This window comes from Paroedura picta, chromosome 14 (genome assembly GCF_049243985.1).
Source record: "Paroedura picta isolate Pp20150507F chromosome 14, Ppicta_v3.0, whole genome shotgun sequence".
Lineage (NCBI taxonomy): Eukaryota > Metazoa > Chordata > Lepidosauria > Squamata > Gekkonidae > Paroedura > Paroedura picta.
This window is the reverse complement of record NC_135382.1, coordinates 34,869,990-34,884,978: the sequence shown is the minus strand read 5'-3', so window position 1 is coordinate 34,884,978 and position 14,989 is coordinate 34,869,990.

The window sequence follows — 14,989 nt, the reverse complement described above, 5'->3', positions numbered from 1 at the left end:
TACACTGCTTTTTCTCTACCCGGAGTCTCAAAGCGGCTTACAATCGTCTTCCCTTTCCTCTACTCACAACAGACACCCTGTGTGGTAGGTGAGGCTTCTGGAGGTTCTGACAGGGCTTCTCTGTGAGAGCAGCATGGTCAGGGCTGTGACTAGCCCAAAGTCACCCAGCCGGCTGCATGTGGGGGAGCAGGGAATCAAACCCAACTTGCCAGATTATCAGCTGCCGCTCTCAATGTGGTTAGTCTGGACTCTTGCTGTTGTTCCTGGATTCTTGCTCTTTTCTGCTTCTATTTTTAATGCAAAGGAGTATTCAGAAGGGGGAATTGGCTGCTGCCAGGAGCCTGTAGTGGTGTGTTAACTTACAATCCATCACAGTCGCCTTCCGCCGCCTTGTTCTCCTGAACGTGTGAACCAGGCCCCAGCCTGCAAGGTGCGCATGGCTTCTACATCAAGTTATGTATACAGAAGATCTCTCAAGCTGTACAAATTTGGCCCGAGGAAGCAGCTTTCCCATAGAGAAGGGCACATTTGCCGCCTTCCTCGATGAATTATGATCCTGGCTGACTGGAAACGCATTAATAAATAACGGACCCTTGCAACGTGATGCAAATCTCCTTAGATAATGATCCAGAGGAAGCGAGAACCGAAGATGAAGGGCAGGAGCTGGCACTGTCACCTTCAGGTGGGGAAATGCCTGGAGATTTTGGAGGCGGAGCCTAATGAGGGTGGTTTTGGGGAGGGAAGAGGGCTCAGTGGATGATGAAGTCATAGTGTTGGGACAATTGGCTGGGTCCTGAGTGCTAATTCCCTCCCACCCCACCCGGACACAACGTCCACTGACCTCGGGAGAGGTATCTCCTGCCTAGATGGTCAGGCATCTGGAGGGCCTCTAGAGGAGGGACCCAGACCTTCCTTAGCCTTAACTGGTTTAATTAAGCCACGGTTTAATGCTTAGGAGTTTTAATGAAACAATTCCCCTCCCCCAGACTTCTTGACCAATCCACACTCCCGAAAAGCATGTTTACTTACAGGCTTATGGATTGCATTTATCTACTACCCTCCCTTGTTCTTGGAAGGCCGATTAAATCAGGCTTTTCCCCTGGGCAATCTTGTTCCCAACCACCCTGGGTGGGAGAAGTAATATAAACCAGAAGTGATCCCCACCAAAACCCCAGTGAGGGCCGGTATTTCCCCCTGGCGGTCCTGACACCTCTCCCGATTTCCCCCCCAGAAAGAAACCAAAGCCGAAAGTCAGGGCTGTGACTAGCCCCAGCCTCACGTTGGGGATTCTGTAAAGGCAGAAATGTTACCACCACCGCGGCACTCCTATTTCTGAAAACCGGCCTTTGGGAACGGTGGGTGCTGAAACAATGGCGAGGGCAGATGCCAGAGCTTTTTGGAAGGGCTCAATAACCCGATTCCATCTGCGTGGCGGGTCTGGTTTTCTTCAGCAGCACGACGGCCAAGTGACAGGAGGAAATAAAGCAGGAGCCAAAGCCAACCCCGCCTTTTCCCCGCTAGGAAGGGCGGCAGAAAGTCACCTTGGATTGGGCAAACAGGCAATGATGGGAAACAGGCAGGCTGGGGGGGGGCAGGTAAACAGACCTTGGCAGCGCTTAGAACGAGAGGTCCAGCGCTTTGGGGAGACGGCAACCGGTGTGTGGGTGGCAGCTGGAGCCAGGATAACAGAGCGCCTCGGAGAATGAGTGAGGACCCGTTTGCTGGTTCGGATCTCATCTCAGCCGTGTACATCTTGGGTGGCCCCAGCGGATCGTACGTTCCCTTTCAGACTCCGTCTACCAAATCTGTTTGCATTCCACGGTGGGTGGACTCCATACTCCATGGAGGCCCCTCCCTGCCGCAAATCCTGCCCACTCCTGGCTCCACCCCCAAAGTCTCCAGGTATTTCCTGACTCAGAGCTGGCAACCCTATTTGTAACACGGGAATGGTAACATTGACCTATCTTTCAGAGGGATCAGACATGGATAGCAAAGGCTAATCTGATCTTGTTGGAACTCAGAAGCTAAGCAGCGTCAGTTTTGGTCAGTACTTGGATGGGAGACCAAGAACATCTAGAGGGGAAATGCTTCAGACATTCTCTCGAGCTCTCACAGACCCCCTGGGAGTTCACGGACTCCTAGTTGGAAATCCCTGCTCTAGAGGATGGTGTTACACCACTCTGGGTGAAACTGCACCCAGCCCAGGCTCCACCCCAAATCCCCAGAACTTTCCCAGCTCAAAGCTGGGGAAAGTTCCCTCTAAAACCAGGAGCCAGTAATAATACTTTTGCCAAGGAAATCTCATCTTTGGATATTCAGAATCCACTTTCTTCCATTCATTGGATGTTCTTCCTCCTGCATCGTGTTGTTGTTGTTGTTGTTGTTGGTGGTGGTGGTCTTCTTCTTCTTCTTCTTCTTCTTCTTCTTCTTCTTCTTCTTCTTCTTCTTCTTCTTCTTCTTCTTCTTCTTCTTCTGGTTGTCTTCTTCTAGTTGTCTTCTTCTTCTTCAGGTTGTTGTTGTTGTCGTCTCCTCCTCCTCCTCCTCCTCCCCCTCCTCCTCCTTCTACTTCTACTTCTACTTCTACTACTTCTACTTCTACTTCTTTCCCCCCTTTGTATGAATGCCAACATCTCCTAACAAGGATGGCCCAAATGCAACACAGAGGCTTAAAATCGAGTCTCAGTAATGCGTCCCCCTTCGGGTTGCTTGCCTTAATTCTGAAAAAGAATGTCAGAGGTCGAAACTTGAAGAGGCCTTGCCTGCCTTTCGTGTTTAATATTATAGTGGAGGCAGGCCGTGTGGCCCTCTGAATAGGGGAGCAATGTGGTATTCCAACCAGTTCTTGGTTCTTTGCCTTGTGCAGACACTTGGGCTCCAATTATATCTGTATCTTGCTCTCAGACAAATTAAAATTTCATAATCTCTCCACCAGCCTTGGTGGGCAGAGTGCTTCACCGGGTCAAGTAACATCTTCTAGCTACACTGCTTCTCTAGAAAGTTTGGATGCCCTTGAGGATCTGTACCTGTAGGAAAGGCACAACTCTCTCTCTCTCTCTCTCTCTCTCTCTCTCTGTTTTTGAAACAAAGACAAACACCGAACACACCAAGCATTCTGCAAACGGCTTTATTTGTTGTTGGAGGGCAGGAAAATGTAGGCTTTGAAATATGGGTTGCAGATAAGGCTTGGAAGAGCGATAGGTTTTAGCCTTGAGTGAAATTAAAGCTGGTATACATAATCCCCCCCCCCTTTTAAAAAAAGTGCAATAGCAGCTTTAGAGTTTGGTTGGAGAGTCTTCAAGGAAGCCTGCTTTGAACGGAATGCTTTGGCAATGGAATAGACTGGCTGCAGACTGCCAAGACACGCCAAAGTGATTGTTGTAGGTGACTTTATCCCCGTCGCAATTCAGTTGGCACGGGGCTGTTTTTAATTAGGAATGTGAATTGTAGTCCGTGGACATCTGGAGGGCCGCAGTTTGACTACCCCTGCTCTATGGCATTGTACCCCACTGAGGCCCACCTTCCCCAAACCCCACCCATCCCAGACTGCATGCCTAAATTTCCCAGAGGCTCCTACCGCCCTACGGATTACGATGCCCCCATCGCAACACCCCTACAGTCTGTCTCCAGCCCAATGCTGACGGACGACTGACCGTTTGGTTTTATTCCTCTTGAAGCTACAATTTTTACTTGCGGGGTGGGTGGCAGAAAAGCACCCAGGTTTCCTCTTCATTCTGTTGCAGCGAAGAGGTCTCGATCCGGATGCTGCCAAAGACAGGCAGAAGGTACAACGGAGCCCCAGTCATTAGAGTGCATTGGCCCATTGATTTTTCCTCTCGTGGCTCTGCACGTGGACATCAAGGATCCCCATCAAGCCCTGCTGCGACGGAGACTTGCAAAGAACTGGAAGGCAGATGATTAATGATTATTGCCCGATGAGTTCTGCCTGCTCTGATCCAATGCAGGATTTTAACTTCTTTTCTCTGTTTGCGGGAGAGCAATAATGTCGCAGGCAACTGGTGGAAAAATTAGAATCATAGAATCATAGAGTTGGAAGGGGCCATTCAGGCCATCTAGTCCAACCCCCTGCTCAACGCAGGATCAGCCCTAAGCTGATTAGTCTGAAGTAAACTACCCCCCCTCACCGGGCCTCGGTAAAATTGTCAAGCATTGAGTGGTCCCCGTTGATAAAAAGGTTGGGGACCACTGCCCTATGGGGTAGGTGAGGTGGAGAGAGCTCTGTGAGAACTGTGACAAGCCCAAGGTCACCTAGCAATCCTTGTGTCGTCCCAAAGGAGCTTACAGTTGCCTTCCTTTCCTCTCCCTGCAACGGACACCCTGCAACATAAGTAAGGTGGAGGGAGAGAGCTCTGAGAGAACTGTGACCAGCCCAAAGTCACCTAGCAGCCCTTGTGTTGTCCCAAAGGAGTTTACAGTCACCTTCCTTTCCTCTACCCGCAATGGACAACCTACAAGGTAAGTAAGGCGGAGAGAGTTCTGAGAGAACTGTTACTAGCCCAAGGTCACCCAGCTGGCAGCATGTGGAGGAGTTGGGAATCAAAGCCAGCTCTCCAGAGTACAAGCTGCTGCTCTTAATCACAACACCAAGCTCTTAAAGGGGCAAAGGGACAAAACATGTACTGAATTCCTATCCAGTAGTAATCTCCAAGCCCTTATCTTGATGGTTTGGGCCGCCCCCACCTGGGGCTCTTCGAAGCCTGAACAATATTTCAAGGCCTCCTCCGCGGTTCAAAGTCTGAAAAAGTCTGATGTAAACCCTGCTGTCTTTTGCACCCAGGCTGGCCACCTGGATTTTATTTTGTCCTGTGAGTCCTACCTGCATGCAAATTCCCCAGCTGTTTTGAGGAAATGATTAGAAGGCTGTTCCATTTGCAAGTCAGAGTTTTCCCGTTAAGCTGTGTGAGCATGCAGGTGATTTCTTGATTTGGATCAAGAAATCACGCCCACGTAGACGCTTTAGGAGGAAGAAACCACTGGCTCTTTATTTTCTGTTCCTGTTTTCCGACTTAAACTTTTTTCGGCAAAGGAGCATATGAAACGGTCTACGTGTTTTAAAAAAGTCCTTTCCCCGTGTTGTTTTTCTGTTTGGCTGATGCTTTCTGCTGGGCCTGCAGAGGATTACCCTCCGCGTTTCTGCTCGGTGGCCTTAAGCATAGCAGGAACGTTGATCAGAGATTCTTCCTCATCTCCTGCATTCCTGAGCGACATTATCTCCAGTCTCCCTGGTTCAGGGCTTTCACTTAGCCTGCCTCTCATGTTTTATCCATGTGGCTCCGAGTTTTATAGGGAGAAAGTTCCCTCTAAAACCAGGAGAAACAGCGCTAAGGTAACTGGGACCTCTCCAAATGGAATGTTAATCGTTGCCTTGAAGCAGGAATGCAGATTTTTTTTCTGGAGGGGTGCAGAAATCCTTTTCCTGGGTTGGGAGCAAGGGGTGGGGGGGGGAGCTCTCTGAACAGCTGCCAGGGACTGGCCAGATGTAGAGGAGGACAGAAGGGCTTTGAATGGCTTTTGTTTGGAGCAGAAGGGATTTCAAGCTGGTGGTGCAGTTTCTTCCTTTATATTTCTTTTACCACCTTAGAGTCCCCATTAGTACATCACATGAGTGCATTTAAATATCAGCCCTCTGAGAAAGACCCCAAGAGGGGTTGAAACACATTTGTGGTTTTGTATCCGGTCATTTCTCGAATAATAATAATTTCTCCCTTCTGGGTTGTTCTGTTCCCTCTTTTGTTGTTTCTTACATCAGCGCATGGTCATAGAGCGTATGGTTTCCAGGTGGTGGCTGGAAATGCCCTAGAATTACAATGGAGTGCCAGGTGACAGAGATCCGTCCCCTTGGAGAAAACAGCTCCTTTGGAAGGTGGGCTATATAGCATTATGGTATACAATCCACCTCCAAAAGGTTTACTCCTGGGTGTAAATCTTATTCCCAGCGTTCAACGTTGTTGGTCTTGAAAGTGCAATGGTATTCAAACTGTTCTGTTGCTTCAGACCATCATGGCAACCCACCTGAGTCTTAGTTTAAACGAGTTTGGGCTGGATTCGACCAACTTTTCCTTGAGTGCAGCCTTTTCCAACCTTTTGCCCATGGAGCTCCTGAGATAAATTTTCAGGCTTCAAGGAGCCCTGGAAGTGAGGTCAGCTGGCCACGCCTCCCTGCCACCTCCCTCTGGAAGTGACATCACCACCAGATGTGCAGGCACCACCCCATCAAAGGCACAAAGACCACGAGGAAACTCACTCATGCTCAGGAGAGAAGAGCGGAGCGACAGAAGCGGCCAATTCCCTTGGCTTGTGGATGAATCCATTAAGGCAGGAGGGGAAAGGCCACGGACCCCCTCCAGATCTCCCGGGCATCTATGGACCCCTGGTTGGGGATCCCTGCTCTAGTGTAACAGGGAGCAAGGATCCTTTTTAACAGTGAAACAGCTGGGTATTGTGGTATTTGTGGACTGAAAGACATGAGAAATGGAGGTTGGTGTGATGTGGAGAACTGGGCAAACGTCACTTCTGCTCCTCTGCCCCACACTTATGGTTACTGTGACGCATGTTGACTCAATGGCGCTAACACCGATCACTCCACAGAATTAGCAGCTTCCCGTCAGCTCTCCTTTCTGGGTCTTCCTTACCTGTATAATTAAGCAATAAGACAAATCACACTGTGAGCGGATGCCAATTTGTACCCTTCTCAGGTGCGCAGCAAGGCCCCGGGCAATTGTATAACAGGTATTTTAGTAGAGGGCTGATGTCTTTTTTTTTAAAAAAATGTTCAGATATTTACAATTCCGCCCTGCCACTTTCCCTTCGGAAACCACAGTAACGTTGGCGAGCCTGCAGCTTGGAGTGGGCGGCCTCCGCCGGAGAACCTCTGGCTTCTCATTCGCAAGCTTTTACCTGCTTCTCTGCTCCACAGAAATGTCCTATGTAGGTTAATGCGAGAAATTGTGTCTTGGAATGATCCTGCGGAGTCAGGCAGGTTGTGAGTGGGTGGGCAGAAGGGATCGCGTCCATGCTTGGCTCTCGTGGCCCTTTCTTGCATCCCCAGGGAAATGCCAATTGCCACGTGAGGATAGGGAGGTGAATTTCTTTCAGGCCGGATTGGCTAGGGATTCTGGGTTTTTTGGGGGCATAATCTGGGCATGGAATTGGGGTGACTATAGTTGTGACTTTCCTGCATTCTGCAGGGGGTTGGGCAAAATGACCCTGGAGATCCCTTCCAACTCTGTGATTCTATGGAAGGCCCACACTTTCTTTTTTTGTGCTAAGGCTCTGGAACTGATATCTACTGCAATGTTCTTCAGCTGAGCTTCGATCCAGGTGCTGCAATCGGGTTAGGGTTTCAGAAGAGACTTACAGAAGAGTTGAAGGGCTGGGTTTTTAATACTCAGCGCTTTACTACCCGAAGGATTCCCAAGTGGCTTAACAACACATTTTTCTTCCTCTCAACAACAGACACCCTGTGGGTTCAGTGGGGCTGAAAGAGTTCTAAGAGAACCGCTTTGTGAGTAGAGAGCCCTAAGAGAACTGGGACTCAAGGTTACCCAGTGTGGTGTACCAGTTAAGACCGACAGCTTCTAATCTGGAGATCCGGTTTTGATTCCCTGCTCCTCCACACGCAGCCAGCTGGGTGACCTTGGGCTAGTCACAGTCCTGTTCGAGCGGTTCTTTCAGAGCTGACTCAGCCCCACCTACCTCACAAGGTGCCTGTTGTGGGGAGAGGAAGGGAAGGCAATTGTAAGCTGCCTGAGACTCCTTTGGGCAGTGAAAAGCGGGGTATAACAACCAACTCTTCTTCGTCTACATGTGGAGGAGCAGGGAATCAAACCCAGTTCTCCAGATTAGAGGCTGCCCCTCCTTAACCACCATATCATTCTGGCTATTCGTAGCAAAATAAATCAGAAGTCCTTAAAGACTAACAATATTGCTTACAAGATGAGCATTTTTGAGTCACAGCCCGTTTCCTCAAGCATTCTCCTGATGAGGAATTCTTCTTAAGGGAAAGATCATGGGTGTGAGGAGAGTTAGGGCCAAGAAGTCTGGGGTGAATTCCATCGCTAATCTTTCCTGAGTTAATTCTCTGTGTCAAGGAAAGAAGGAAGGATTGAGACGGAAAAGTTAGGGCCGCTAAGGCAAAATTGTGTCCTTGCATCACAACCACCTCACACCCACCTCACACCGTTGCCGTGAAGTCCCACCTGAGGTGGTTTTCAAGGCAAGAGATGAGCAGAGGGGGAGAAATGTGCCTGTCCCATGAAAGCTCTTCCTCTGCCACAGGTTTTGTTAGTCTTTGAGGTGCTACGGAACTTTTTCTCTTTCATCCCAAAGAGTGTTCCTGTTACCAGTGACGCTAGCCCTTAAAGATACCAACCCTCTTTTTCTGAGAGAAGCCGTGGAGGGTATGCACAGAGTCCTCCCTGCGTTTTCCCTGTTTCCCTTTCCTCGGTCTGAACAATTCATGTCCAGACCGCAAAACAAAACAAAAAACCGGCAAAGAGGGGCAGACAGATTCCTGAAATCCCTTGCAGTTTGGTTCTTTTTATTTCGGAGGGGGGTGTTGCATTGCTGAGCCGGAAACATGGGGAAATGTATTATTTATCCTTGGTTCTCTGCAAGACTCCCCCAAAATATGACCTTCCCCCGAAGAGAACTGCATAAATGCAGAAGGGATGGGGGTGCCCCATTCCTTCCCTGGTCCCCCATATAAGTGTTAGGGAGAGAAAGAGAGAGAGAGAGAGAGAACCACTTTTAACTAGGCAGGTCTTTCTGATCACAAGTGTGGCATTCCAGCCCAGCCGTCCCAGCTAAGATCCAAGGGATGCGGAGGGCAGAAGGCATCCAACAGCCCTGGGAGCCAAAGGAGAGAGGCTTGGACAGCGGGGAGTCTTTGCAGAGATGGAGGGCAGCAGCGGGAACAAGGAGATGTGCTGGAGGGGATGAAGAAGAAGGAACAGCCAGGGCATCTGGGGGAACGGAAAGGGGGCCAGAAATCCAAAGCTGTAGGAGGGGAGATCAGAAGATGGAGGAGAGTCGGAGGCCAGCGGGATGGGAGGTGGAAGTTCAGAGACCACAGGGGGTAAGAGAAGGTCAAGGCAGAGCCACGGGGAGAAAGGTGGGGGACAGGTGTGGCGAGTGGAAGAGCAACTGAACAGTTTGTGTGTGTGTGCGTGCGGGGGGGGGGGATACTGGAGACGCACAACTCTGAAAGCTGTGCCAGGACATTTTTTTTTAAAGGAATGAAAGCAAAGCAGGTGAAGATGCCGAAAGCCCCACAGAGCAGATGTTTGGAGAAGAAAAGCGAATGCAACCAGGTTGTCCTCTCTTCTCAGCTTACTGACTCTGCTTGGGGATGCCGGGTGGTCAGGTTGCAGGCGGAGCCTGGAGTTCTCCTGGCACCACCCCTGAGCCCCGGATGACAGAGACCAATGGGATGAAATTAATTCAAAAGAAATTCTTCTAAATATCTGGAAGAAGTCCCGGACAGTTACAGCAGAACAGGCTGGATAACCATCCGACGGAGAGGCTGATTCTGTGAAGGTTCAAGGGGGTGGCAGGTGACAGTGGATGAGCGATAGAGTTGCATTTAGGTGCCAAATCAAAATATCTTTCCCCAGAAATCAAGGAGTTTCTTTTTCGTTGTCTTTATGCTCTGATCTTAGCTTGAGGACTGGTTTGTAGTATAATTTCAGACAGTTGTGTTGGCTTCCTATACTGTCGTGCCCTGATTCTTTTGAATCAGGCATTTGCATTGATCTGTTTTCATCTTTATTCTGTTGGTTTGGCTGTCCTATTGTGTAATTTGCTTGGATCACTTGTTGGACTGACTTGATTGGTTTGGTTTTATTGTTCCAGGTGGCAGGGGCTCATGGGAATTGTAGTCCATGGACATTTAGCAAGCCTCTCCCCCCTTCACGCAGTTTGTTCCCTTATTTCCCCCTTAAATGGAGTTAAGCCAGCCCGTAGCCGTGACCACCACCAGCCTTAAAGAGACATTTTTCTTCTGTGTTTTTGCAATCTCTTGGGGGCACATCTGTATCTCTAGGCCTTGCTTGTCCTTCTGACTGCAGCAGGGGACGCCCATGATTATCTGCTCATGGAACATGCTCTGAGGCGTTCGAGGCTGCAGGAAAGGAGATTCTGTGGGCCTTCCAGTGTACTAGGAAGCCCTCTTGCCTTTGTGTGTTCCCGCACTGTGTGTATCTCGCCAAAGCCCTTTGTGTTCCTTGTTTGACAGGCCTCTCAAGAAAGAGCAACACGGTTCTGTAGCTGTTATGTGCCGTGACATTTGGCTCAGGGATGGACGAATACATTGTACGATCGGTTCAGGAGGCATGCTTGGTGCTGATGTTTTACACTTCTAGGGGTGTGGGGGGGGGGGAGGAAAGTAATCCTTCGATAAAGCTGGTCACATCCAGAAGTGGAAACAGACTGGCCTTCGATCCTTCCGACTGTCAATCATTCACAAAATACAGACTCTGCTATGAAATCCTGCCCCAGGCACTTCCTATGTCTTATTGATATCGATTCTGATTTAGTTTTTTTTTTTTTATGTGGGACGCATCTTCTGACGCACCTTGTGAAACGGAAATGTAGACGGATATGATGTCTGTAGTCCCGCCCACAAAGCGCACCAGAAAGGCCCAGTCAGCAGCTGGCATCCCTAGTTAGCAGACCTCCAGACACACATGGAGCTGCCTTATTGTTATTCTGCTTCTCAAAAGTACTGCCTGATGCTAGAAGAAGAGTTGTTTTATACCCTGCTTTTCACTGGCCAAAGGAGCCTCAAAGCGGCTTACAATCACCCTCCCTCTCTCCACAGCCCCATGAGGTTGGATAAAGATATTTAACTGCCAATTTCAACAACATCACATTTCACATATCTAACCTTTGTCCTGATAAGAGACGTCTCCCCTCCCATTCTAAAAACGGGTGGGTCCCTAAAAGCCCTACCATACAATGACCCCACTTGCTTTCTGAAAAGCTCAGCAGACAGCAAGGGAACTAGACATGGGCCTTGTGGTGCCCCCGGACAGCACCTTGGGGAACCCTGGTTTAAAGGATGAGGGTGGAGGGTGATGCTTCCCTGTCCCTGGCTCACTTCTTCAAGTCATCATCCACAGCATGAGCTGCTCCACCTGCATTTCCAGGTGTCAACATTAACCAGCTTCACGCCGATGCAACTGTTATCTTGTCATCTCGAACAGTCGCGATATGCATTGTATATAAAGCCAACCCCTCACCCCTTTCCTGGTTCCGATTTGCAGAAACATGGCACTTAATAACGGGAATGAATATCTCAATAGGAGCCGCGCGCTCTGTTAGCGCTCTGTCTTCAGGACAGAATGCAGAAAGTGATTAATTGGCACAATTAGCTGATTAATGGCTTGATCACGTTTTAAAAATAGCGGCTCGATTAACTGGCCCTGGCCATCTGGGCTCTTCCTATATTAAAGGCAGGGATTGGAGTGTTTCCTTCGGGGGGCCTGAATTTCCCCCAACGCTTTTCCTTTCTCCTCGCGGAGTGCAAAAGAGCAGATTCTCACAAGCGTGATCAGGATCAGCGGTTGAGAACGCCCTGGCCAAATCTGCCCCCCAAGCTGCGTTGTCTGGTTCCCCTCCCCCATCAGCTCCGGAGGCAAAAGGTCTGTTGGAGTCTGTGGGGTGCTGGCTGTCCCCCCCAATCTGTATTCCCTTTTCAAAAAGACCTGTACAATGTGATGAAATGTTGACTGGGTTGACCCAAATTGTCAAAGCAAAGAAGATGAGTTGGTTTTATACCCCACTTTTTACTACCTAAAAATCTCAAAGCAGCTTACAATCACCCTCCCTTTCCTCTCCCCACAACAGACACCCTGTGAGGTAGATGAGGCTGAGGGAGTTCAGAGAGATCTGAGACTAGCCCAAGGTCACCCAGCAGTCCTCATGTGTCTCAGAGCAGCTGCCAATCACCTTCCCTTCCTCTCCTCACAACAGACAGCCTGGGAAGAAGGTGGACCTGACGGAGTTTGAAAAGAACTGGGACTGGCCCAAGGTCACCCAGCTGGCTGCATGTGGAGGAGGAATGGGGAATCAAACCCAGTTCTTCAGATTAGAGTCCACCTCTCATAATTACGACACCATGGTGCCTCAGCAGTAGAACATCTGCTTGGTGTATGGAAAGTCCCAAGTTCTATCCTTGGCATCTCCATTTAAGAAGACCAAACAGAATACCTGATCTTGGGACACCTCTTGATTTTTGACCTGGTGGTCCATGTTTGTTGGAACATCAGCTTTGGACTTTGAAACTGCATGGGACTCAGCATTGTCGGGCAACATCTGGACTTAGAGAACCAGTGCTTGTAAAGGTGCTTACGTTAAGTATTTATCTTTTATTATTTTATCTTTGCTCTCTGCTGCTCTTATATTGTAAATTTCTGCACGTTCCTTTAATCAGCCTAACTTTATGGTATGCTTACGTTTTGGAGCTTCAACCTGAACCCAGTACTTCAGCCCTATCAGCTGCAGTTAGTAATGTTTTTTTGGAACTCTGATTACAAGCAGTTCCTTCCAACTTGCAGGGCTAACGTCTTGATCTCAAAGCCAGGAAGGCTGGAGGCTCCATCCCTTGGTCTCTGGCTGGCTGGTGAGTTCAGGGGATTGGTGGTAGCGTGTGACCTCCTGGGGTTGTGAAGATTCACGCTCCAACACTTTGCGGTTTTGCTCTTGACCAACCTATCACCTCAGAAGGAAATTGTGAACTTGTGACAATTGTGAATGTGGCTCTCTGCAAGCTGCAGAGGGAGTCCCACAGTTTTAGAGTGTCTGCAAGCTTGTATTTCCACTCCTGCCTGTCTATCTGTCAGGAGTGCCAGTCCCCAAGCCTGAGGATCCCCCAGGATTACAGCTCATTTTCAGACTACAGAGGTCAGTCCCTGTGGAGAAAATGGATGCTCCGGAGGGTGGTCTCTGTAGCACTGTACTTCATGGAGGTGCCGGTCCTCCCTAGGTTTCACCTTGGTGGCCCATGGAAACCAACCAAAAAACCAACCATCCAACCCAACCCAACCCTACCTACCCACTCACCATTTATCTGTCATCTGTTGTCTATCTTTCTGTCTGTCTGTCCAACTCTCTCTCTCTCATCTACCTATCATCTACCTATCCACCTATCTATCTCTATCATCTTTCCATTTAAACACAGTAGGATCTGGAAACAGGATCCCACTTTGCCTTGCCCTGCACTTCCCTTAGGTAGCTCAGGGCTGCATTTGCCACTTTCTCCTCTTCCATGGTAACCTTATCACAGACCTGTCAGGTGGGGAAGGTTGAGAGTGGTCCATTGTGGCAGAAAGGGGATTTGTGCCTGGGTTTCTCAGACCTTCGACTAACACTCTTAAGCACTGCATCACACTGGGACGTCAATAAATTGGAAGCCGAAGCCAAAAGTGACCTGGAGAGTAGGCTTGCCAGCCCTGGGTGGGGAAAGACCTGGGGACTTGGGGTATGTGCTGGGAGTGGGCAGGGAGGGACCTCAGTGAAGTAGAATGCGATGGAATCCACCCTCCGAAGCTGCCATTTTCTCCAAGCTCTGGGTCCTAGGAGTGCTCCGCTCACAAATTTGTTTTGTAGGAGCTGTTTCCATCTTATAATTTTTCCTTGTTTTGAATGCAAACGGTATCTGTGGTTTTGCCTGGAAACGGGATCTCCTTCTTTTCCTCCTGACCATCCTAGAATATCGTTTGCAAAACCGGGGAGGGGGTGCTGGTCATTGGAATGACCCAACAAAGCGCAAAAAAAAAAACGCAGAGGCAGCGGCGTATTTCAAGGGACAGGAAGGTTCTGAGAGCACTTAATCTTTGTCGCGGTACTTTCTGCCGGGGTAGTGTTTTATTAAAACTCTCATAAATGAAGATATAAGACACCTGAGAGACCCTGGAATGGCTCTGAAACAAAGGCCTTTTATTAAACCAGTTCACGGGTCCGCCCCTATAACCGCAAGACTCTAACCCCTGGTTATTACGGCAAAGCCGTGACTAGACGCTCAGGGTCTACGACAGGATCGTTACACTTCCAGAGGCCTTCTTTGCCTACAAAAAGTATTTTTAGCAGTGATTTTACTGGACCATCAGACGATTTTTGTAAAACTTTTCTCCCCCCGCCCCATCCGTTTGTCAGGTCAATCAGCTTTTGTTAGGGAATTATAGGGAATGCCAATAGTCACTTTGGGGGCGGGAGGTGAATTTCCTCCAGGCCAGACTGGCCATGGATTCTGGGGGCTTTTTTAGGGGGGAGGGAGGAAATCACCTGGGCATGGATTTGGGGTCGCTATGAATGGGCAGGTAGTTGTGAATTTCCTGCATCCTGCAGGGGGTTGGACCTGGAGGTCCCTCTATGATCCTAGGTTGCTTAATTAAAAAGATGATTTAAAAAATGCTGTTTTCAAAGAGGGAGCAAAATAATTGTTACGGCCCAAGCCTTTAGACATGCTAGATTCTGAGTGGCCAGCTCTGGGTTGGGAAATACCTTGAGATTTGGGGGGTGGAGCCAGGGATGGGGTGGGGTTTATGGAGGGGTTTCTGCAGTCTATAAGATGCCTTTTAAAAATCAACAGCTTGTTTTGAAATGTGATCTTTCATGCACACCTCTAGGCTGTATAGATCCTTGACCTGTGGTGGCAGCTGGTGCGAAAGCAACATTTAAAAAAGAATCTGCAGTCAATCGTATCTTCAGTGGCCAATCAGAACGCCTGGTGGATCAAACTCCTACTTGGCCCCACCCACTTTCTAGGAACACCACCAGGTTGGAGACTCCTGCTGTAATGAAAAGGTATCTGGAACTAATTAACAGTCTCACCCTAAACAGAATTACACCCTTCAAAGGATGTTGACTTCAAAGGACTGGCACCTCTGTTTAAGGCCGTTTCTGCACTAGCGATATCGTTTCCATTTGCATTTTTAAAGAGTCGTGTTTTTTGTCCGTTTCCACATAAAAA